The 14,190-nt window shown below is 43.6% G+C and overlaps 1 pseudogene; it reads left to right on the forward strand.

The window, feature by feature from the left end:
* Positions 1-966: 966 nt before the first annotated feature.
* On the forward strand, positions 967-1,327 carry LOC132691233 (cytochrome c oxidase subunit 7C, mitochondrial pseudogene; annotated as a pseudogene).
* Positions 1,328-14,190: the final 12,863 nt, after the last annotated feature.

Raw genomic sequence — 14,190 nt, forward strand, 5'->3', positions numbered from 1 at the left:
TTGTAATACCAAAATCTCCACGTAAGAAGGAGCACAAACCTTATTTACATAATATACGAAGCATGATAGAACTGGTTTCTTTTTTTTTTTTTTAAGTTTATTTATTTATTTTGAGAGAGACAGAGAAAGTGGGAGAGGAGGGGAAAGAGAAGTAGACAGAGAATCCTATGCAGGCTCTGTGCTGTCCATGCAGAGCCTGATGCAGGGCTCAAACCCACAAAACTGTGAGATCATGACTTGAGCTGAAACCAAGAGTCGGACACTTACCTGACTGAGCCAACCAGGTGCCCCTCGAACTTCTTTCTTTTTAAAAAAATTTTTAATATTTATTTTTGAGAGAGAAACAGAGCACAAATGGAGGAGGGACAGAGAGAGAAGGAGACAGAATTTGAAGCAGCTCCAGGCTCTGAGCTGTCAGCATAGAGCCCAACATGGGGCTTGAACTCACAAACTGGACTGTGAGAGCATGACCTGAGCAGAAGTTGGTCACTCATCTGACTGAGCCTACCAGGTGCCCCTAGAATTGCTTTCTCAAGGCTCACGTGTGACCTTATGCCCAACTCTACATAGATGATAAAGCTCCCCTTTCCAAATATCCATCCTAACCTTAAATAAAAGGAAATCATTCCCCCTTACTCTGTGAGTCTGTTTTAGAAGTTATTCCCTGTGGGGGTGCCTGGGTGGCTCCATTGGTTAAACATCCAACTCTTGATTTCCCTTGGGTCATGATCTCACAGTTCATGAGTTCGAGCCCCACATGGGGCTCAGCACTGATAGCAAGGAGCCTGCTTAGGATTTTCTCTCCCTCCCTCTCTCTCTGCCCCTGTCCCACTGGTACTATCTCTCTCTCTCAAAATAAACAAACTTAAAAAAAAAAAAAAAACAAAAAAAAAACAACCTTACCCCTCTGTCTCTTACACACCAGGGAACAACATGTCTTGAAAAGAAGACTTGGTATGCTGATGTTATTCCTACCATCTGGAATCTCTGCGCCTTTCACAGAACTTCCAACAGCACTATGTTGGGACAGAGCATCCAAGGGTTCACAACATCTGTGGTCCATAGGAGCCACTATGAGGAGGGCCCAGGGAAGAATTTGCCATTTTCAGTGGAAAACAAGTGACAGTCACTAATTATGATGACTATGTATTTTGGATCTGGATTTGCTGCCCCCTTTTTTATGGTAAGACACCAACTGCTTAGCAAATAAGGATGTTTTCATTAATCCATTACACAGATGTGGAAAGGAGCATTTTAAGAGGTGCAGTCTCTTTGAAAAATGGATCAAACTCTTGAATACAACATACTCAATATGTTTGTAAATAAACTTATGGCATTACTTCTTAATGCCTCTTTTCTGAAAAAAAATAATAAATAACTTAAAAAAAAAAAGTTATTCCCTGTGATCTCCTTTTTTGGCTGCACATGAAGTTTCCCTTGTGTGTGATATGCCCCGATTCGAGAGACACCCCCCCCCCCCCCCCCCGAAAACAAACCACCAGAGTCCAGAGTCAAAGCCAAGCGGCAAGGGTCATTTATTGCAGGTTGGAACCCGGCCCTCCGCGCACTCGTTGCCAGTGACGCTAAAAGGCCCCGAGCAAGGCTCTTACAGCTTCTTTTATAGACAGGCACAAACAAGTTAGGGATTTTTTGCAGTTACAGAGCTGTTATTGGTTGACATTTAAATTTGAACGCTCAGCAGAACTTGTTTGGTTCCCGCCTTTATTTCAAACCACTCAGCAGAACTTTATTGGTTCCTGCCTTTAGGTCAGACTACAACCGGGCACGCCCTGGCTGGTTTCCAGGAATGGCGGGGGGGGAGGGGGGGGGATCTTTTCTTTGCAGTTGTGAGTACACCTGGTAATTTTTCTTAGTCTCTCATGTGACAACCCCATATGGTGTAGTTTCTACCTGTGACTCACCAGGAAGTAAACTCATGCTAGTTCAGTTATAGTAAAAAAAAAAAGTGGTTCTGACTTAAGTGAGTTTCACGCTTTCTGCAGTGAGATAATTTTTAACACAGTCCCATATGCTCTAATGTATTCTCTAACTTAAAAAATTTTTTTTCTTAATGTTTATTCATTTTTGAGAGACACAGAGAGAGCGCGCGCGCATACACACACACACACACACACACACACACACACACACACACACACACACGAGTGGAGGAGGGGCAGAGAGAGAGGGAGACAGAATCCGAAGCAGGCTCCAGGCTCTGAGCTCTGAGCTCTGGGAAGGGACGGGGCTCAAACTCACAAGCTGTGAGATCATGACCTGAGCTGAACGCTCAACCAGCTGAGCCACCCAGGCGCCCCATGTATGCTCTAACTTTAAGGTAAGAACTGTTACAGGCATACACCTTTTCTGAGTACTATGTGATGAGGTTTTGGGGGGCCAGGGGGAATAGTGGGGCTCCCAGGGTCCGGAACCATGGCCAAGAAAGAATCTTGAAGATGTCTTTGGTGCAAAAAGGTGATTTTACTAAAAGCACAGGGACAGGACCCGTGGGCAGGAAGAGCTGCCCGGGGACTGTGAGGAGAGACTGGTTATATATACACTATCGAGCTGGGGGGAGGTAATGTCCAGGGGAAGTTTTCAGTGAGACTTTCATATCCTAAAGAAGACCCACAGGATACTGGAAGCCTTAGCTATTGTCAGGCTAAGGTTGTTTGCCCTCTAGCAAACCATTAGCATTAAGACTAGGAATTTCCTGGAGAAATGTTTTATTCTGCCAGCCTCAAGTATCTGTCAATGGGCTGCAGGTTATAGGGAAATTTAGTTCTATCCGCCATTTCCTTCTGCCTTTGTTTCCCCCATCACTATGGAGAGGTGATGTTGGTGCTCCAGAAAACAGTCTATAGGTTTCTGGAGATTAGGCTGTTGATAAGATTGCCCTTTTCTCGGTGATTTACTAAGATATTTGTAAACAGACGGAGACTCAGGTCCTTCAAGACTATGATCTCTATCAGTTAACCCTTTGTTTTTTTTCCCTTTCCTTTGTTCTTGGGCAGCCAGGAGTGCCCTGAGGAATATCACACCTGGGAGTCAGGCAGTATTTGTGGCCTGTCAGCTTGCCTCATGCTCCCTCATCACTATGGTTATATCATACAGTATAATTTGTGTCTATTTCTTTGATAGAAAGTTTTGTGGTGAGTTACAAATATACTTATCAAATTCTAATCTGAATTAGACTTTCCCAAAAGCACATTGGAGATGTTGTTAAAATGCAAATTTTATTCAGGAGTTCCGCCCTGGGATCTGAGTCTGAATTTTTTTTTGTTGTTTATTTATTTATTTTGAGAGACAGAGAGAATGAGAGAGAGAGAGAAGCAGGGAAGTGGTAGAGAGAGAGGGAGAGAGAGAATCCCAAGCAGGCTCTGAAAGGGCGGGCCTACGCCGGCCGACTCCATCTTGTTCTGTGTCCTTCACCTTGACCACACCTCCTCCCCTTGAGTAACCCCCCCCTCACCTGCCTAACAGGACTCGGACCCTTCCCCAGGACCCTTCCCCAGCCAATCAGCTGAGGCCATAGCCATTACCTCACCAACTGCCCCTAGGCCCCAATAAAACCTTTGTCCTTTTGAAACTCGCTCTCCCAGGTATCTCACCGCTGCGTCAGTGCAGGTAGGGGATTGAGCTCAAGCTAGCTCGAATAAAGGCTCTTTTGCTTTTACATCGGACTCGGCTCCCTGGCGGTATTTGGGGATCACGAATTCTGGGCATAACAGCTCTGCACTGTCAGCACAGAGCCCAATGTGGGGCTTGATCTCATAAATAGTGAGAACATACCCCGAAGCTGAAGTCAGATGCTCAACCAACTGAGCTACCCTGGCACCCACTGAGCCTCCGTTTCTTTCTTTCTTTTTTTTTTAATTTTTTTTTTTAACGTTTATTTATTTTTGAGACAGAGAGAGACAAAGCATGAACGGGGGAGGGTCAGAGAGAGGGAGACACAGAATCTGAAACAGGCTCCAGGCTCTGAGCTGTCAGCACAGAGCCCACGCGGGGCTCGAACTCACAGACCATGAGATCCTGACCTGAGCCAAAGTCGGCCGCCCAACCGACTGAGCCACCCAGGTGCCCCTGAGCCTGCATTTCTTCCAAGGTATTAGCCTATGGGCCAAGGGATACATTTTTGAATAGTAAAGAGTTGAACTCCCAGGCAAGAATTCTTGGAGGACTTGGAACTGAATGGGTTTTGATGAGGAAAACAAAGGCAAGAGAAGTGTAGCCAAAATTAAATTTACAACTTGCAGCCCACTGATAGATACCTGAGACAGGCAGAGTATGACATTCCTCAAGGAACTCATGGTTGCCTTAATGTCGGTGTTTTGCTACAGAGTACAGGCAATCTTATCTTGCCAATAGCCAGACCTCCAAGGTCGAGTAAACTCCACTTGAGCATAAAAAAAATTCCTTCAAAACTTATGTTATCTCTCCTCCCCTAACTAAAAAGTATAGAACCAGTCACTCTTCACAATCCCAGTGCAAGCTCTTTCTGCCCACAGGTCCTGTACCTGTGCTATAATTAAAAAACATTTTTGCACCAAAAACATCTCAAGAATTTTTTCTTGGCCTTTTGCTCTGGAACCCAAACTTCAAATCACATTAGGTTTTATAGCAATTACAGGTTCTACTAGAAGAGCAAGAAAGGCAACAACAAGCCTTCTGAGCATTTCCTATTTACTACATAGTATGTAACAGTTTTTCATAAGTTAATAGAAACATAGATAATCTAAGACAGCAAACACATTATTCTATTTGTATGCAAATATTTTTAAAAAATTTTTAACGTTTATTCATCTTTGAGAGACAGGGAGAGACAAAGTGTGAACGGGGGAGGGGCAGAGAGAGAGGGAGACACAGAATCCAAAGCAGGCTCCAGGCTCCAAGCTGTCAGCACAGAGCCCGACACAGGGCTTGAACCCCCGACTGTGAGATCATGACCTGAGCCGAAGTCAGTCGCCCAACTGACTGAGACACCCAGATGCCCCTGTATGCAAATATTTTGTCAAACATCCAGTACATGGAGTGGATCAGTCTTTTTTGTTTTTTAATGTTTATTTATTTTGAGAGAGAGAGAGTATGCAGAGAATCCCAAGCATGCTCTGTGCTGTCAGCCCAGAGCCTGAGGTGGGGGCTGGATCTCGTGAACCCTGAGATCATGATCTGAGCTGAAACCAAGAGTCAGACATTTCACCAACCACCCAGATGCCACTCAATCATTTCTCTTGAAGGCCATGGATTTTTGCTCTGTCGTCTTCAATTTTGACTTCTCAAATTTCTCAATCCCAGCCATATTGGGTTTGTCAGACATGGTTGCAGAGGAAGCAGAGTAAGACTCATGAGCAGGTCAAGTCTAGTCTGTGCAGTGACGACCACCAAGTATCTAAAGATTTTATGTTTAAGTAATCTCTACACCCAAGGTAGGGCTCGAAATCACAACCCTGATTTCGCTCCACCAACAGAACCAGCCAGGTGGCCCTCTACAGGTACTTTCTTATGTTAAAGAAGACTTACAGGATCCTGGAGGTTTGGTTACTGTCCAGCTAAGGTTGCTTTATGTCTTGAGAAAAGCATTAACATTAAAGCAGTTGTGAATTCCTTGAGGAGTATCTTACTCTGCCAGTCTCAACTATTTATCAGGGGGCTGCAAGTCAGAAGGAAATTTAATTTTATCTACCTTTCTTTTGTCTTTGTTTTCCTCATCAGAAACTACAAGCAAAGGTAACTCGAAAGAAGTTTCCAGTTTAAAGGTGATAATTTCTGCACGTCGCAGTAAATCCATCTAAGATCCTTAGGAATGATTGACAGGAAAAAATATGAACTTTAAAGGGGAAATATCGGGGCGCCTGAGTGGGTCAGTGGGTCGAGCGTCCGCCTGGCTGGTCCAGTGGGTTGAGTGTCTGCCTTCGGCTCAGGTCGTGATCTCGCAGTCAGGGAGTTCGAGCCCCGCGTCAGGCTCACAGGCTCAGGTCATGATTTCACTCACAGTTTGTATGTTTGGTCCCACATCAGGCTCTGTGCTGACAGCTCAGAGCCTGGAGCCTGCTTCGGATTCTGTGTCTCCCTCTCTCTCTGCCCCTCCCCGCTCACACTCTGTTCTGTCTCTCAAAAATGAATAAATGTTAGAAATATTTTTTTTAAAAATTTTAAAAAATTAAAACAAAGGGGAAATATCTACCAGAGAGCCCCAAGCCAAGTAAAAGAAGTTAACATCATCTATAATGAAAGAAATTGATATCAGTGCCTAAGTCAGACTAAAGGACCTATTATCACTGGTGTGTTCTTGTGGACAGCAAAAAATAAATCAGAATATAAATCAAATTACGAGCATATGGTTGATTTATACAAAGTTCAATCACCTACAATCTCTATGTCCTGTAATATTTAATATATTTTAAATAAAGTATCCTTTTCACATTCTAAACAGCATGACTCCCTTTTTATATATATAACTCCCTTCTGAGTTATCCTGGGTCTCATATACATCCTATTTATTTGTGCATTTTCTTAATCCTGGTCCACACAGAGCTAATAAGGCATCTAGATGGGACCTAAATGTGAAATGGTTTTCTTGACTGATATCCCAGGACCAGACCCCATCAGCAATAGGAATCTTGGATTCAAGGCCTTCCCCTGTGAATCTGTCACAAAGGGAATATTTTCAATACTTGTAGGACTTTAACTCAAAGCGACAATTGTTGATGTGCTATTGGAGGCCAGGCTGGAGAAGGGAGAGAAAGCTCTGGGATATACAGGAGATGTGTTGTAAAGACCTAACCTTAAGTATCATTTTTAAAAAGGTGTAGGGGCGCCTGGGTGGCTCAGTCGGTTAAGCATCCGACTCTTGGTTTCGGCTCAGGTCGTGATCCCACGGTTCGTGAGTTCAAGCCCTGTGTTGGGCTCTGCACTGACAACACTGAGCCTGCTAGGGATTCTCTCTCCTCTCTGCCCACCCCCCACTCATGCTCACACACGCTCTCTCTCTCTCTCTCTCTCTCTCTCTCAAAAGAAATAAACTTGAAAAATATAGTACTTTAAAAAATAAATAAAATGGCTTAAAAATGAGGTGAACACATAAGGCAGAAATATCAGAGCTAGAGGAATCAACATTTGCAATTTCTAAAAGCACGGAATTTCAGGAGAAAATGGTGACACAGCCTCTGACGTGGGACATGCGGCTTACCAGAGAACTGGCCATTGCTTCCGGGGCCCTCCTGTCCCACAGATGCTCACAAACTCAATTTAAAGCGTAGGAAGACTGTGCTGCCTGGACCCGATCCTCCCAGACTCGTGTAGAGGAGACCCTGTTACCTCTCCTTGAGCCAAAGCTTGCCCTCAACTCTCCTAAATTCATGGGAATCCTTCCTGCTTAACCCTGGCCTCGCTTAGAATCACCTGGAGCAGTTGTAATTAAAACAACACTGTTGTTTCCACCCACACCAACTGACGGGGAGGGCACCAACAACGATGGTGTTTGAAACTCCACACGTGAACCTATTGGGAAGCATTTGGGGAAGTGACCAGACGGAAAACTAACCATGGCTATGGTTGTTGTCCAAATTTTTTAAAAAAAAATTCTTATTAACATTTATTTATTTTTTGAGAGTCAGAGAGAGACTGAGCACGAGCAGGGGAGGTGCAGAGGGAGGGAGACACAGAATCAAAAGCAGGCTCCAGGCTCTGAGCTGTCAGCACGGGGCCGATGAGGGCTCAAACCCAAACCCACGAACCGTGAGATCATGACCCAAGGTGAAGTCAGTAGCCCAACGGACTGAGCCACCCAGGGGCCCCGATTGTTGTCCAAATTTAAATTCATGCCTTCTCCACTGATCAGAGTTTTCTGGAGATTTATACATTCCCCCCTCTTTCTTCTACGCAGAGGGAGCCTTCCAAATGGAGATTTCCTTTATAAATGTAAATGTCTCTTTCAAAGGAAACTTCTGTGTTTCAGAGATTTCCCTTTGTCTGCTGTTTCTTTAAAATAACAAGCCTAGGGGCACCTGGATGGTTCAGTCAGTTAAGTGTCCGTCTTCAGTTCAGGTCATGATCTCTCAGTAGGTGAGTTGGAACCCCGTGTCGGGCTCTGTGCTGACCGCTCAGAGTCTGGAGACTGTTTCAGATTCTGTGTCTCCCCCTCTCTCTGCCTCTCCCATGCTCATGCTCTCTCTCTGTCTCTCAATAATAAATAAATGTTAAAAAACAATTTAAAAATAAATAAAATAACCAGCCTAAACTAACCCATGTTTTGGGGTGGCAAAATGCTTTCCTTCAGTAGGTAAATGCCTATTTTCATAAGTAACTGCCAAACAGTTCTCGAAAGTAAATGTAACTTTTACACTCCTATCTGCAATACATGAGAATTCTAATTCCTCTACATTTTCATGGAAAGTGGTATTATCTTTTTGTCTTAATTTTAGCCATTCTAGAAATATTAAGTGGTTTCTCACTATAAAATATGAAGCGGCCTTGCTATATTTGTCCTGATGACTGAGAAGACTGTGTAGGAGAAGAAACATTTTGTTTTTGCATCTAGATTCCTTGGCTGATCTAGTAATCAAACTGACATAAGACAGATTTGATAAAATTTGGAAGTGAGGTTCATGAGGAAATTGCTAAGAAAAAATTCTTGAGACGTTTTTGGTGCAAAAATGTGATTTTGTTAAAGCAAGATACAGGAGCTGTGGGCAGAAAGAGCTGCACTGGGCTTGTGAGAAGTGACTGATTATATAACTTCTAAGTTTGTGGAGGAAGGGGGGTTAGAGATGATGTAAATTTCTAAGGAATTTTGAAGCAAGGCTTTCCAGACCTTGAAGGGCTAGCTGTTGTTAAGAGAAGGTTACTTTTAAGTCTTTGATATGATATAAACATGAAGGCAGCCCTGAGTTCTTTGGGGAAGAGTCATGCTCAGCTGTCTCAGGTGTCCATCAGTAAGTAGGCTGCAAGCTGGAAGGAGATTTAAGCTACATTTCTCTTTGCCTTTGTTTCCCACACCTGATTAACAGGACAAAAATTTAATTTCTTAGTTACAGGAATCCTAAAGATATGAGGCTTAAAAACAGGCAATTCATGCTTATATGCCATGCTGACTTAACAAGAAGGGGGTAGGGATTTACAGTTTCAAAAAGGGGGTAAGTAGGGGCTCCTGGGTGGCTCAGTTGGTTGAGCATCTGACTTTGGCTCAGATTATGATCTCAATGTTCGTGAGTTCAAGCCCTGCATCAGGCTCTGTGCTGACAGCTCAGACCCCGGAGTCTTTGTCTCCCTCTCTTTCTGCCCCTCTCCCACTCATGCTCTCTCTCAAAAATAACAAACATTACCAACAACAATAATAAACAAATGGGGGAAGTACATCCACAGGGAAATGGAAAGAAGAAATATTTGGTAAACTAATATTTGCCATGCCAGGCAGGTAACTCTTTCTAATATAAAAATTTGTCTCGGGGAGGGTGGGTGATGGGTATTGAGGAGGACACCTTTTGGTATGAGCACTGGGTGTTGTATGGAAACCAATTTGACAATAAATTTCATATATTGAAAAAAAAATTTGTCTCTGGAGGGCACCTGGGCAGCTCAGTCACTTAAGCATCTAACTTCGGCTCAGGTCATGATCTCACAGTTCATGAGTTCGAGCCCCGTGTCAGGCTCCGTGCTGACAGCTCAGAGCCTGGAGCCTGCTTTGGTTTCTGTGTCTCCCTCTCTCTCTGCCTCTCCCCTGCTCTCTCTCTCTCTCAAAAATAAACAAACATTAAAAAATTTTTTTTTTGTTTAAATTGTCTCTGGTGTAAACTCTCTTCCTGATAGAGTGATAGAGGCCCCCCATCTAATTTCTTTTTGGTACATATATCAGCCTCAGAAAAGAAGAGAATCCTTCTATGTGCAGCAACAGAATAAAACTGGAGGACATTTTGTTAGGTTAAATAAGCCACATAGAGAAAAATAGATACTGTTTGAAACTACATATATGCAGGATCTTAAAAGAATTAGAATCATAAAAGTGAAGATTAGCAATGTTTGTTGCCAGGAGCTGAGGGTGGGGAAAATGTTGAGATTTTGGTCAAGTGGTAAAAAGGTTCACTTATGCAGGATGTGTAAGCATGCAATATCAAAGGTACATCATGGTGACTATAGTTAATAATAGTGTATTGCACGCTTGAAATTTGCTAGGAGAGGGCATCTGAAGCATTCCCACCATACACACACACACACACACACACACACACACACACTTTTTTAAATTTACATCCAAATTAGTTAGTATATAGTGCAACAATGATTTCAGGAGTAGATTCCTTACTGCCTCTTACCCATTTAGCCTCCCACAACCCCTCCTGTAACCCTCAGTTTGTTCTCCATATTTAGGAGTCTCTTCTGTTTTGTCCCCCTCCCTGTTTTTATATTATTTTTGCTTCCCTTCCCTTGTGTTCATCTGTTCTGTGTCTTAAAGTCCTCATATGAGTGAAGTCATATGATATTTGTCTTTCTCTAATTTTGCTTAGCGTAATACCCTCCAGTTCCATCCACGTAGTTGCAAATGGCAAGATTTCATTCTTTTTGATTGCCGAGTAATGCTCCATTGTATATATAGACCACATCTTCTTTATCCGTTCATCCATCGATGGACATTTGGGCTCTTTCCATACTTTGGCTATTGTTGATAGGGCTGCTATAAACATGGGGGTGCATGTGTCCCTTCAAAACAGCACACCTAGGGCACCTGGGTGGCTCGGTCGGTTAAGCGTCTGACTTCAGCTCAGGTCACGATCTCACGGTCCATGAGTTCAAGCCCCGCGTCGGGCTCTGTGCTGACAGCTCAGATCCTGGAGCCTGTTTCAGATTCTGTGTCTCCCTCTCTCTGACCCTCCCCCATTAATGTTCTGTCTCTCTCTGTCTCAAAAGTAAATAAACGTTAAAAAAAAAATTAAAGAAAAAAAAAAAAGAAACAGCACACCTGTATCCCGTGGATAAATGCCTAGTAGTGCAATTGCTGGGTCATAGGGTAGGTCTATTTTAGTTTTTTGAGGACTCTCCATACTGTTTTCCAGAGTGGCTGCACCAGCTTGCATTCCCAACACACACACACACACCTTAACTACAGGAGGTAAGGGACATGATCATTAGCTTGACTTGTTGGAGAAATGAATAAAGTACGCCAAAGATGGCAGATGCGGCTAAAACAAACTCTGGTCTCTAGCTTATTAGAGATCCCTCCGGGTTCTTCTTCCTTTGTTTGCTGCACGTGCAACCCCCCCTCCCCCCCTCCCCCCCCCCCCCCCCCCCACAAATGCGGTGGCTTACAAGTATAAATTACTCTTCCTGCTCGCATCTGGGGCTCAGATCTTTGGAGAAACAATCTCCTCTGAGCCTGTCGGTGTTAAATAAATCTCTGATCCACCAAGATCTCCGAGTGCCGCTTGATTTTTCCGCCAGCGTCCCAGCCTGGTTCCGAAACAGATTGTGGCGATCTTTTTTTTTTTTTTTTTTTAAGAGTTTATTTTTAAGTAATCTCTACACCCAAACGTGGGGCTCGGACTCATGACCCCAAGATCAGGATTCGCATGCTCTTCTAATGGAGCCAGCCAGGTGCCCAACTGTGTTAATCATTTTGTAGCTAGTGCAGAGTGGGGAAGGACATCTGGTTCTGGAGATCCCAAACAGACCAGGGATTGCTTTGTTTTGTTTTGTTTTGTTTTGTTTTTAAATGTTTTATTTATTTTTATTTTTTTAGAGGCAAAGAGAGAGAGGGGGAGACACAGAATCCAAAGCAGGCTCCAAGCTTTGAGCTGTCAGCACAGAGCCCCACGCGGGGCTAGAACACACAAATTGTGATCAGAACCTGAGCCAAAGTCGGATGCTTAACCGACTGAGCCTCCCAGGCACCCCCAGACCAGGTTTGGCCACTAGCTGCTGACAAAATCCAAGGCAGAAGAGCAGTGGTGGAACAGGAAAGGGATTTCCTTCAGTGGGACCAAAGGGGATATGCAGGTGAGCCGAACTCTAATTTCCAAACATCTGCTCTCCTTATCCTGTAAAGTGTATGGCTTCACTCTGAAATCCTACACCCCTATCGATATGGGGAACAAAGGCGAAAGAAAAAAAAAAAAATCAATCTCCTTGCAACTTGCAGCCCATTGACAAACCTTGAGACAGATTGAGTGATCTTCTTCTAGGAACTCAAGTGCCTCCATGTTAATAGTTTGCAAAGGGCAAAAGACAATCTTTTCCTTCCTTCCTTCCTTCTTTCTTTCTGAAGGACAGAGAAAGCGAGCAGGGGAGGGGCAGAGAGAGAGGGAGAGAGAGAATCCTAACCAGGCTCCACCCTGTCAGGCCAGAGCCTGACATGGGGCTCGAATCCACAAACTGTGATATCATGACCTGAGCTGAAACCAAGAATCTGCCACTTAACCAACTGAGCTACCCAGGCACCTCAGCAATCTTTTGCTTTAGCTTGACATTATCCCAAGCACCACACCCCCTCCCAAGATGCTGTAAGTCTCCTTTAACATATAAAAATACCTTTGGAAACTTCCTTTAACTCTACTTCCCCAAGATAACAGGTTGACAATCAGGCTCCAAGCATATGGCCCACTGATATATATCTGAAGGGTCTCATGACTGAGTTTTTAGTAAACAGTAATAAATGACCTTTTCTGAACAACAGGTAGTCCCTCAAGGTCCTGGAAACCTTGTTTCCAAAATTCCTTAGAGACTTACACTATCCCTAACCCCCTCCCCACCTGAAGGTATATAACCAGTCACTCTTCACCGTCCTAGTGCAGCTCTTTCTGCCCACGGGTCCTGCCCCTATGCCTAAATAAAACCACCTCTGCACCAAAGTCGTCTCAAGAATTCTTTGTTCACTTCTGAACCCCAACATTGCCACATCACCTACCCCCTTGTCTTTACCTCAGAATGACATATATACCTCATTTTACCTGTGTTTAAAATTTCCATGCCTATGTGGTATTCATCATAGGTACAGATTTAAATTTTATTTTCTCATGTTAATCTGGTCTCCTGTCAATTCGATTCTTTTTTTTTTTTTTTTTTTTTGAGAGAGAGAGAGCACAAGCAGAAGAGAGAGGAGCAGAAAGAAAGGGAGAGAGAGAATCTATCAGTGCAGAGTCTGACACAGGGCTCAATCCCACAAACCATGAGATCATGACCTGAGCTGAAATCAAGGGTCAGATGACCAACCAACTGAGCTACCCAAACGCCCCAGGATCCTTAGTCTAGAAGGACCCTTGAGGGGACAGGTCTACTCTTGCTCCCCAACAATGATAATTAGATGTTTGTCCTGCCAACAGATGGGTCACTGAGATAAAATGTACTTCTGGTAATAACCAGAGTTTGGAAAGGGCCCCCAGTTTAGATTCCTCTGTGTCATTAAGGGAGAAGCAAAATTAATCTCTTGAGCCTACAGGGTCTCAATTGTCTTCAGTTGAAAATAATCCACATGCCAAAGTGGCACATTCTGGCAGGGGCGGGGGAAGGGGGGTGCTGTCCCAAACCCTTTCAAAGCACAGAATTTAATGAGAAAGAAATCAAGGCACCAAACCATACAATCTTTGCTCCTGTATATCTGTTTTTAGATTTCAGCAAAACATTAGCACTACCATTGAGACATGGGAGGAGCAGTAAACCAAACCTCTGACCTCCTCTAATCAGTTCAGTGAGGCCACAGCCCAGGGTGGGGCCAGAGCTGGAAAAGCTTCTGGAGAGAGTGATCTGGGTGGAGCTGGGGAGGCAGATTGCTCTAGGCTTCTGAGCTCCCTGCCTGTGGGGTATTTATTCCCAATTCTGTCTTCCTACATTTGCCTAGTAAAAACTTTGTATGATTATATTTCACTTAAGCCAATTACCTACTTTACAACATAATAATAAGCAATTTAACATAAACTCTTAAGAGTTTTCTGGGACAATCCCACCAGAAACTAAAGTTGGCCCTTGAAAAACATGGGTTTGAATTTGCACCAGACTACTGAGACATGGATGTTTTTCAACAAATACAGTACAGTAACTGTATTTTCCTTTTGATTTCCTGAACACTGTCTCTAGCTTTCTTTATTGTTAAGACTCTAGTATATAATGTGCATATAACACACAAGATACATGTTAATCGATTGTTTATGTCATTGGTAAGGCTTCCAGTCAACAGTAGCCTGGTAAGAGTCAAGCGTTTGG

The sequence above is a fragment of the Panthera onca genome, chromosome E2 (genome assembly GCF_046562875.1).
Source record: "Panthera onca isolate mPanOnc1 chromosome E2, mPanOnc1 haplotype 2, whole genome shotgun sequence".
In the NCBI taxonomy this organism is placed as follows: Eukaryota; Metazoa; Chordata; class Mammalia; order Carnivora; family Felidae; genus Panthera; species Panthera onca.